This window comes from Phascolarctos cinereus, unplaced genomic scaffold (assembly GCF_003287225.1).
Source record: "Phascolarctos cinereus isolate Bilbo 61053 unplaced genomic scaffold, phaCin_HiC Scaffold_2;HRSCAF=192, whole genome shotgun sequence".
NCBI classification, from domain to species: Eukaryota; Metazoa; Chordata; class Mammalia; order Diprotodontia; family Phascolarctidae; genus Phascolarctos; species Phascolarctos cinereus.
Window position 1 is genome coordinate 350362447 of NW_027555625.1, and position 9457 is coordinate 350371903.

At 40.0% G+C, this 9457-nt stretch overlaps 1 long non-coding RNA gene across 1 annotated transcript; it reads left to right on the top strand.

Annotated features, from left to right (window-relative positions):
* The first annotated feature begins 1355 nt into the window (after positions 1–1355).
* LOC144455947 (uncharacterized) lies at positions 1356–3031 on the top strand. The gene is made up of 2 exons (XR_013484832.1): positions 1356–2015; positions 2926–3031. It is a non-coding gene; the product is annotated as an uncharacterized LOC144455947 (long non-coding RNA).
* Positions 3032–9457: the final 6426 nt, after the last annotated feature.

Here is a 9457-nt window from a genome sequence, read left to right on the forward strand (position 1 = left end):
ATCTGAATAGAGCTTTAAGGCAAGGAGGTCATAGTCCCAAATATGTTAATGTGGGAGTTAAAAATGTTACTAAAGAAAACAAAGATCCCTGAGTTCAAATCTGGCTTCAGACCAAACACTTGACACTTACTAGCTGTGTGGCCCTGGGCAAGTCACTTAACCCCAACTGCCTTAAAAAAAAAAAGAAAAGAAAACAAAGATCAGAAAAGCAGCTGACTTAATGCAAGTGTACATAACAGATAGAAGTGTTAGAGGACACACAGTCGTGACCACATTACCACACTGCATAATCAGTTCACAAAAGCATCCAAAGGGAGGGGGGAAATACCAAAGGCATTGGGGGGAGTGGGGGTAGAAATCTAGGATCTTATTGATATAGATTCATACACCACAATTGATCCAGCCATTTCCCAATTTGGAGCCATCTAATTTGCGGGGAGGTTTTGCTGATATAAAAAGTGCTGCTTCAAATAGTTTGGTACATATGGTACTGGTTTTCTGACTTCAACTTCTGGCATATGTGGAGTAGGAGGTTGGCTGGGATAAAAGGTAAAAAATCTTGGAAAGTTTTCTTTCATAATTCGGAACTGTTTTCTAGAAGACTTCCACCAATGCACTGATCAACCACAGTGTGTAAGTATGCCTGACTTCTTTCAACCCTCCCGACAGTGGCTATTTAACAAGACAAAGATGTATGTATGTGCAACGGATTAAGTACTAGCTTCAGACTGAGAACTGGATTCAGGTCTTGCCTCTCACGCACACTAGCTATGTGACCCCTCGGCAACTCACTTACCCTCTCAGGGCTCTAGGCAATTCTCACGAAGCTATTAAGTGGCACAATATTAACTTGGAATGGTAGAGGGGGTTCTCTCACCTGAGAAATTCTCTGTACCAAAAAAATCACAGATCCACTCCCTTGTCCTCCAGCCCGGAAGACCGGAGTTCAAGTTCTGCCTCCGACACATTACCGGCTGTATGTCCCCTTGGCGACTCATGTACCTTTTGGGGCAATTTAGTCTTAGCTGCCTAGAGTTCATATAATGGACTTGTTGTGAAAGTACAAAGTTACTTTGATTTTAGATAATATTTTATTTAGTAACTTGTAGTTCTTTTTATATGGCTCTTTCTACTTTGCGTCTTGTTTTGCAAACTATTCATATTTTTTCTTAAAAAGTTTTAATGAGAATAGGTGGGCGAGACGGACTGCTAGTTCATCCTAAAACGGACTGTTCAACCGCATACTTCCGCTACTACTACTAACATTCCCATGGCGCTTTAAAGTCTGTAAAGCGCTTTCCAAGTTCCGTCATTTGGCCCTCACAACAACCCATCGAGGTGGGCGGGCAGGCAGGCCTGTGCTTCGGTGACAGAGGCTGGTGATCAGGGGCCGGGGCTCGGGATCCCTCGGGTTAACGACGAGGACGAGCCCGCTAACAGAAACCTTTCTTCCTACGGCGGGCAAAGAAGTCGGAGCCACTGGAACAAGGAGCCTCCTCGGGCAGCTCTGCCCAACCCACGGACTCGCTCCGAAACTCAGCGGGAGGTCCAGTCACGCTAGTTTATACAGCGATAAGTAAGACCGAGGACACCGGAGACTGGCTACGGAGGGGGCGAGTGACGTGCGACCGGGAGCCCACCCCGAGCCCGCCGGAAGGAAAAGCGGAAGTCATCCTTCCGCCCCGCCCACAAGGCCACTGTTGGGGCGGGAGCAGGCGGACAGGTCGGCCGGGGTCGGACACACCCAGCTGTCCCCACGTTCCGGCGTCTTTCCTACGTGGGCTGAACAAAAGAAAACAAAAGTGACACAAGCAAGGGAAATGACGGCTGAAGTCTCTCGAGCCCCAACTGACTCCGCAGTCGACCCAGGCAGCCCCGCTGAAAAGCAGCGACAGTCGCCAACGGCTTCCCCTGCGCTCGGTCAGCACCCACTCTCTTTCCGTTGTTTCCAGCTTCCAACCAACCCGGGAGGCTCCCTGTAGAGATGCACCAATCAGAGGCTGGAGGCGGGAAATGTAAGCGCCCTGGGAATGGAAATATGCCCTGGGAATGGAAATACTTTTTTATGGAAGACTTGAGCTAATGCAAGTAAAGTGGAAAGGTCGAGTTCTACTATAACATCAATATAAAAGTGAACAGTATTAAGAACTTTTTTTAAAGTAATGAAGAACGAAAGGAGCAGAGTCAGGAGAACCATTTATGTGACAACACTATAGAAGAAAAAGTTGAAAGCTCTAAGAACTTTTGATCAATACCACGACCAGTCATGTACCAGAGAACTGATGATGAAACATGCTATTCATTACAGAGGCCAGGCAGATTGAACTGTACCTCCTATCTCTTGGCATATAGGTGATAGAGTAGAAATGAGAAAGATTCACAAATTGGCTATTTGAAAAAAAACCGTTTTAAATGATTATTTTGGGGAGTAGATGGGAAGGAAGTAGTGATGGATTAAAGGCACAGAATGAGACATTTTTGTGGAGTTATTGGGGGTATTTGTGGTGTTTGACTATGCATATGTTACAAGAAATTTGCTTTTTTTTTCCAATGGGGGAGGGGAAAAAATAAGTTTCTGTTAAATTTTTTTTTTAATAGAGAGGTGGAGTAGCTGGCTTGTTACAGATATGCAGTGCTACATGAACTTTCAGATGAGGTTACTGTCTTATTGGTTTTAATTAATTGTTTTACTTTGTGGCAAGAGAGGTCTCAGGAAGTAGGAGTAATCTGTAACTGTTCTTAATGTAGAAATAAAAGGCGTCAAAACTAAAACTAAAAAGAGAGGGGGAGAATGTGAAAGAGGAAGTCATAATTCTCCTTTTAAAAATTAATTTTTATTTTCCTGGTAGAAGAGTTGTTTTTAAAAGTTTTCTTTTTATGGTTTTGCCAAATCCTTTTTCTTTTTTTCTTTTTTTTTCACATTAGTCATGTTGTAAGGAAGAATTAGGACCAATAGGAGGAACCACAAGAAAGAGGACAGAGAACAAAACAGAAGGAAAAAAATAAAGCAAATAGTATGCTTCAATCTGCATTCAGACTTCCATAGTTTTTTTAGATGTGGATAGCATTTTCCATCATGAGACTTTTGGAAATGTCTTAGATCCTTGCATTGCTGAGAAGAGCTAAGTCTATCAAAGTTAGTCATCACACAATGTGGCTGTTATTGTGTACAACATTCTCCCGGTTCTGCTCACTTCACTCAGCATCAGTCCATACAAGTCTTTCCAGGTTTTTCTGAAGTCTGCCTGGTCATCGTTCCTTATAGCACAATAATACTCCATTACATTCATGTACCACAACTTGTTCAGCCATTCCCCAATTGATAGGCATTCCCTCAATTTCCAATTCTTGGCCACCACAGAAAGAGCTGCTATGAATATTTTTGTACATGTGGGTCCTTTTCCCATTTGTATGATCTCTTTGGGATATAGCCCTAGAAGTGCTATTGCTGGGTCAAAGGGTATGCACATTGTTATTGCCCTTTGGGCATAGTTCCAAATTGCTCTCCAGAATGGTTGTATCATTTCACAACTCCACCAACAATGCATTAGTGTTCCATTTTCCTACATCTTCCCCACATTTACCATTTTCCTGTTTTGTCATGTTGGCCAATCTGATAGATGTGATGTGGTACCTCAGAGTTGCTTTGATTTGCTCTAATCAATAGTGATTTAGAGCATTTTTTCTTATGAATATAGATAGCTTTAATTTCTTCATCTGAAAAGTGCTTGTTCATATCCTTTGACCATTTATCAATTGGGGAATGACTTGTATTCTTATAAATTTGACTTAGGTCTATATATATTTTAGAAATGAGGCCCTTATTAGATTCACTGGTTATAAAAATTCTTTCCCAGTTTTCTGCTTCCCTCCTATTCTTGGTTGCATTGGCTTTGTTTGTGCAAAAACTTTTCAATTTAATGTAATCAAAATTATCCATTTTGCATTTCATAAATTGTTCTCTGTTGTTTGGTCATAAATTCTTCTATTCTCCATAAATCTGACAGGTAAACTATTCTTTGCTCTCCCAGTTTGCTTATAGCATCAGCCTTTATATCTAAATCATGAACCCATTTTGACTTTATTTTGGTATATGGTGTAAGATTTTGGTCTATGCCTAGTTTCTGCCATACTCTATTCCAGTTTTCCCAGCAGTTTTTGTCAAATACTGAGTTCTTATCCCAGAAGCTGGAGTCTTTGGGTTTATCAAATAGTAGATTACTATAATCATTGCCAAGTCCTTTTTCTTAGGAAAGTCTGTTTCTCAAGGATTGGGAATGGTGAGAAACTCTTCTATACCTCTGCCTCTGGAGAGGGGCAGCTTGGGTTCCTCAGAGAGTAAGTTGTTACTGCCTTGATTCCTTCACAATGTGCTAATAGTTGTAAAGAAAAGGAAATTTTAATAAATTATTATTTAATGCCTAGATAGTGGATAGAGAGAAATGGTATGTTCCCTAATGGTACATTAGAGAGTTTAAGGTCAACAAGCCTTAGATTTAAGTGTTCTGTTGCAAACATACATGTTGCCTGTAGGATTCTTGGCATTCTAGGCAACTCTGTAAAGCTGTAAGGCTGTTTGGCTCAAGGCCTACAGATATTGTACATCCATTGTGCTGAACCTATCATCATTACTATAGGTCCAACAAAACCACTACCTTAGTACTCTCTTGAGAAATTCAAATTAATTCTACTTTGTAATTGATTCTATACTTTATTGATTTTATATTGTAATTGATTCTATATCTGCTTAAATCCCCTATGTCCTCAAGTTGAACTCAGGAATTTAGCTTTCTCTTTGTTAGTTTAAAGTTATAATTAATGGGGGAAATTGTTATCTATCATACTTTCAGCTCCTGGGAAAATTCTACGACATCTATTTATTATCTTTAAAGGCCTACAAGCTGATCTGCTATATTTTGACCAAGTACATTGACCATCTTAGCCTATCTTTGTACAGCAAGGAGGGTCTTATCTCCCTAACAAACCCTTGTAGGAGTCAGGGAGTGTGCTATCCCTGGTTCACTAACAATATCCTCAGTTTGCAGTGGGTCCCATAAATCAATCAAGCATTCCTTAATGACAGAGAGAGGGTGGTTACTAACCCCACATGGGGGCTAGCCCACTTTCCTTGATGTAACCAGTCTGTTGTCCCCACTCTCATGGTGCTGTCTACTCTATAACCAATCACATTGTTTCCCCCACCTCTGTTCTTTGTTCTCTTGTACTTCCCAAAACCATATGAAGGTTAATAAGCCTTACTTCATAGTCTTGGGTAATTGAGAGAGACAATGGACCCATTTTATTGGTTATTGCTAGCTTAACCAATAAATTATTATGCTCTGAAACTTGTCTCTCATTTACCCTTAATTTTCAAATGTCATAATTGGCAGCCCACAAAGGGATGTGAGGGAGAACAGTCTCTGAAATTTCCCCCTACCCACCGCCAGGGCAAAACCCTAAAAGTGCTCATTGGTGGAATTTGCCACCTGGGGCTATTTCATGAAGGACTGTAACCAGATACCTGACTCTCCCTCCGCGCCCCAATTTTTTCCCAGCTTAAGGTTAGCATCTTGTTGAGAAAAGCTGCAGCTTTTGTCTTTGTCTGTTTTGGGGTGCTATTTGTGTTCCGTGTAATAATTTGACAATAATTGGCAATATAAAGGTTGGGCAACCCTCCCTCCCCCTCGCTTCCCCGTAAGGAAATTAAACCTAAGAGGAGACTGTAAACCTTAAAGAAATCTCTACTTCTGCAAGGGGAGCTCTTGGTTCAGGATGAGAGGGATTGATACCCTTTATGCAAAGTCTTAAACCTCAGAAAGTTTACTTTCTTTGAGAAGACTCCTGGTTTCAGACCAGAAAGTGGGTTCTTAAGAACCTTAGTGGCCTTTAGGCCAGGAGGGTGCTTACATTTTGAAGAATTCCTTCTTCAAGAGGACTCCCGATCTTAAATCCAAAGGGGTGCTTCCCATTAAAGGATAGGGAAGCTAGTCTTCCTAGTAAGGAAAAAACAGGTGACTAAAATATAGAGTAATTTTTTTTTTACTTAAGTGCTCTATGTCTTTGTCTTTCTGTGTCTATAGCACGGTCTCTGGAGGCATCTAGTGACCAAACTGAGAATAGCAACCTGATTGGTGTAAAACAGCTGGGGGGCAGACTGGGGAAGGGTGGGCGGGGGCGGGGGTGGGGGGATGAGAGGGGACAGAAGGGGCGGGGTGGAAAGTGGACGGGGCGAGGTGGGGGGTGGGGCCTGAGCCGGGGCTGCAACTCTCCACAATTGTCCATCGGCCCTGTATTTGTTTATCTGTGTGTTTGTGTGTATGGAAAATTGTGTGCACAGAGATAAAGAAAAACCTCGCTAGCCAAAGCCTCTCTGTGTTTTGTAAACTAACTTTTTTCTCCTTAGGGAAAAATTTATGAGAAGTTTTATAAGTCTTCAGAAAAAGAATCTCTTTACTGTAAATTTTCAAATTGTGGTTGGAATGTCTTTATAAATGCTGAATTTTTTTTGGTGAGTACTGCTGTGTAGAATTTGTTTTTAAAAAAAGGGAAAATGATGAGAAATAAAAGGCGATAAGGAGATTTGAGACTAGTGCTTAATGTCTTTTTCCGTGCTTTCCTTCCCTCAATCTATTTAAGAAGACAAAAGAAAATGGGGATTTTGAATAGCTCCAGGAGCTCACCCCTTTTGTTGATAAGGTACTTTGTTCAGTCATTTTTTCACTCATGTCTGACTCTTTGTGGCCCCAGTTGGGGTTTTCTTGGCAAAGATACTGGACTGGTTTGCCATTTCCTTCGCTAGCTCATTTTACAGATGAGGAAATGGAGGCAAACAGGGTTAAGTGACTTGCCTAGAGTCACTCAGCTAGTCAGTGTCTGAGGCCACATTTGAACTCAGTTCTTCCTGACTCCAGGCTCTCCATTCTATCCACTGCCCCATCTATCTGCCTAGAAATTGTAAATCCAGGTTTAATTGGGTCCCCAAACTGAAATTTGTAGATTATACTCACTTGCCCTATCTAACCCAAAATTTTGGCATTTTTCTATTTCCAAAAGGACATCCTAACCTCTTTTATAATGGATTGTCTAAAAACATTACTGCAGGACTAGATCTATCCTAATCATTTGGTACTAAAAACAAACAAAAAACTCTTAGACTTGCTTTTGTTAATCAATCCCTGCCAGAAATCAGATGATATTTGTATGATTTATACCTTAATTGGCAAAAAAAAAAGGGCATCTAGGAACTAAACCATTGCCCTATTTGTATACGTGAGGGTAAGAACAAAGAAACGGAAATCAGTTTGGGTTATATTTCTAAGCAAATTTACAATTTGAAATTTAAGAACTCTGTGTCTATACTAGAAAGGAGAGGTTTGTTTAAATCAAGGAGTGACTGGAGGGTAAGTGAAAATTAATCCTTTTAAATAGCTTAAGTAAAATTTATTTTAAATATTAGAAATTATAAATCCACATTTAATTGCATTCTGAAATGTTTGGGGGGGTTTTTTTGGTTTTATTTTTTTAAGAATTGCCAAGGGTGGCATGAGAAAGGAATTGATGAGTTAAAAGATACAGCCTAGAGTGTCTAGAAGGGAAAAGATAAGAATAAAAGAAAAATCTAAGCCAAGGGCCCAGACTAGATGTTGAAAGAAAGTCATGTTGTTAAGAACTGTAAAAGAAGAAGTGAGTATATTTGTACAATAGGAATTGCAGAAAGAAGAAGAATTTTAGGAATAAAGGTAGTCCATAAGATAAAACTAGTCCTGGGAAATATTAGATATTGAGCTTAATTTTTATGTTTCCACCCAAATTTGATATCAAGGCAATGTGTTTAAAAACTGAAAAAAAAAAGAGTCATTATCCTTAAAGTATACTTTGATCAAGATTTTTCAACATTGGCCTTGAATGCAATTTAGAATGTCAGCAATTAATATTTCAAAATGTATGCTACTGTATTATAAAGCCATTGTAAAACAAATGTTAAGAATTGAGAAATGCAGCTCTCTTGATTTGGAAACTACAGAACGTTGTCTGGGTATGTTTTAAAGAAAGGAGGGGAATGTTGAATCTGCAAAGAAAACTCTAAATTCTAGAAATCTAGATTCTAAAAAGTGAAAAGTGGTGTCAGTGAGATTCCAAAGTGAAGAATAGGTTTAAAAAAAAGTAAAATTTAATTTGGAAAAATGCTTTGTGTTACTTCTGTGAATGACATAACAGAGATTAGTTGTACCAGGCTTTTGTAAGCATTTAACTAGGGTTGGGAGAACTTAGACTTCCTCTCCTGTGCCTCGATGGAAGGGATAAACCACCAAAGGCTTCCTGCCTTGTATTCTGTGTTATAGACCTATTAGACCTCTGGGTGCTACTGATGGGGTTGGGGTTTGGGCCCCAGAAAGGAAAAACCATGGACTTTCCCACATGGCCAAATCTCTGGCGGTTGCCTGAGGCTATAATCCCATCAACTGGCCTTTCATTGTGGCTACACCCAATCTCTCCTCTATTGTCTTACCTCCCTATGGCCCCTGGACATTTCCCACCCTTAATCCTAGCTAGGGTCCATTCTCCCTTGGCCCATGAGATCTAGGTCCCCAGAGTTCTGGTTCACCCCAGCTTACTGACCACTCCTAGATCCCTCCCACAGTCTTTCCACCTTGTCTCCATTAAGATGCTCAGATTCTTATAATCTAGCCACTGCTTAGATTCTTAAAATCTAGCCAATACCTTACTAATGTTCAGACTCCTTAAGAGTCTGCCCAATATGATGGATGTTCTAATAAACCTTGCCTTTGGCTGAAAGAAGGCTTGGGTCGAATTCTTTTCAGCAGGACCCACGTGTTGTGATTTTGGGGTCCCAGCACTCCTGAACCTCTAAACCGAATCACTACCACCTCTGCCACACCTTCTGACTGCACCCAACTTAAGGAAAACTTGTGAGGTGGTATTATAAATGTATTAGAAATTGGGATTTGTAACTGAAATATAGTATCTTTACAGTAAATTTCATGTTATGGTTTAAAGGTTTATTATATAACTGCTAAAAATATCTCAACGGATTTTAGGGGATTTGCAGCTATGATTAAGATTAAGAACAAAGCACAAACCTCTCCCCTTGTTGGAGGTAACAGATGTATCTAGTTAAGGAGGTGATTTTACCTACTAGAGGATAAACAGAATTGAAACTAGTTTGAAATAATTGTTTGAGTAAATTAGTACCTAGGTCCCCAGAGTTGTAATAGACTATGCAACTCAAGAAATAATTTTAACCAATTAAGTTTTGAAAGTAAAAGGCCTGTGGAGTTTTGAAAGAGAGGTTTGAGGGAGGTTTTTGATCTCTTGAAATAAGAAGTATATGAGAAACATTATGTGTTAATGATATGGACAGTATAGCAATAAAATTGGAGCATGAAAATTCCCAGGCTCCAAAATAGGGGAATGGGAATGTAAAGCTATCATTTGG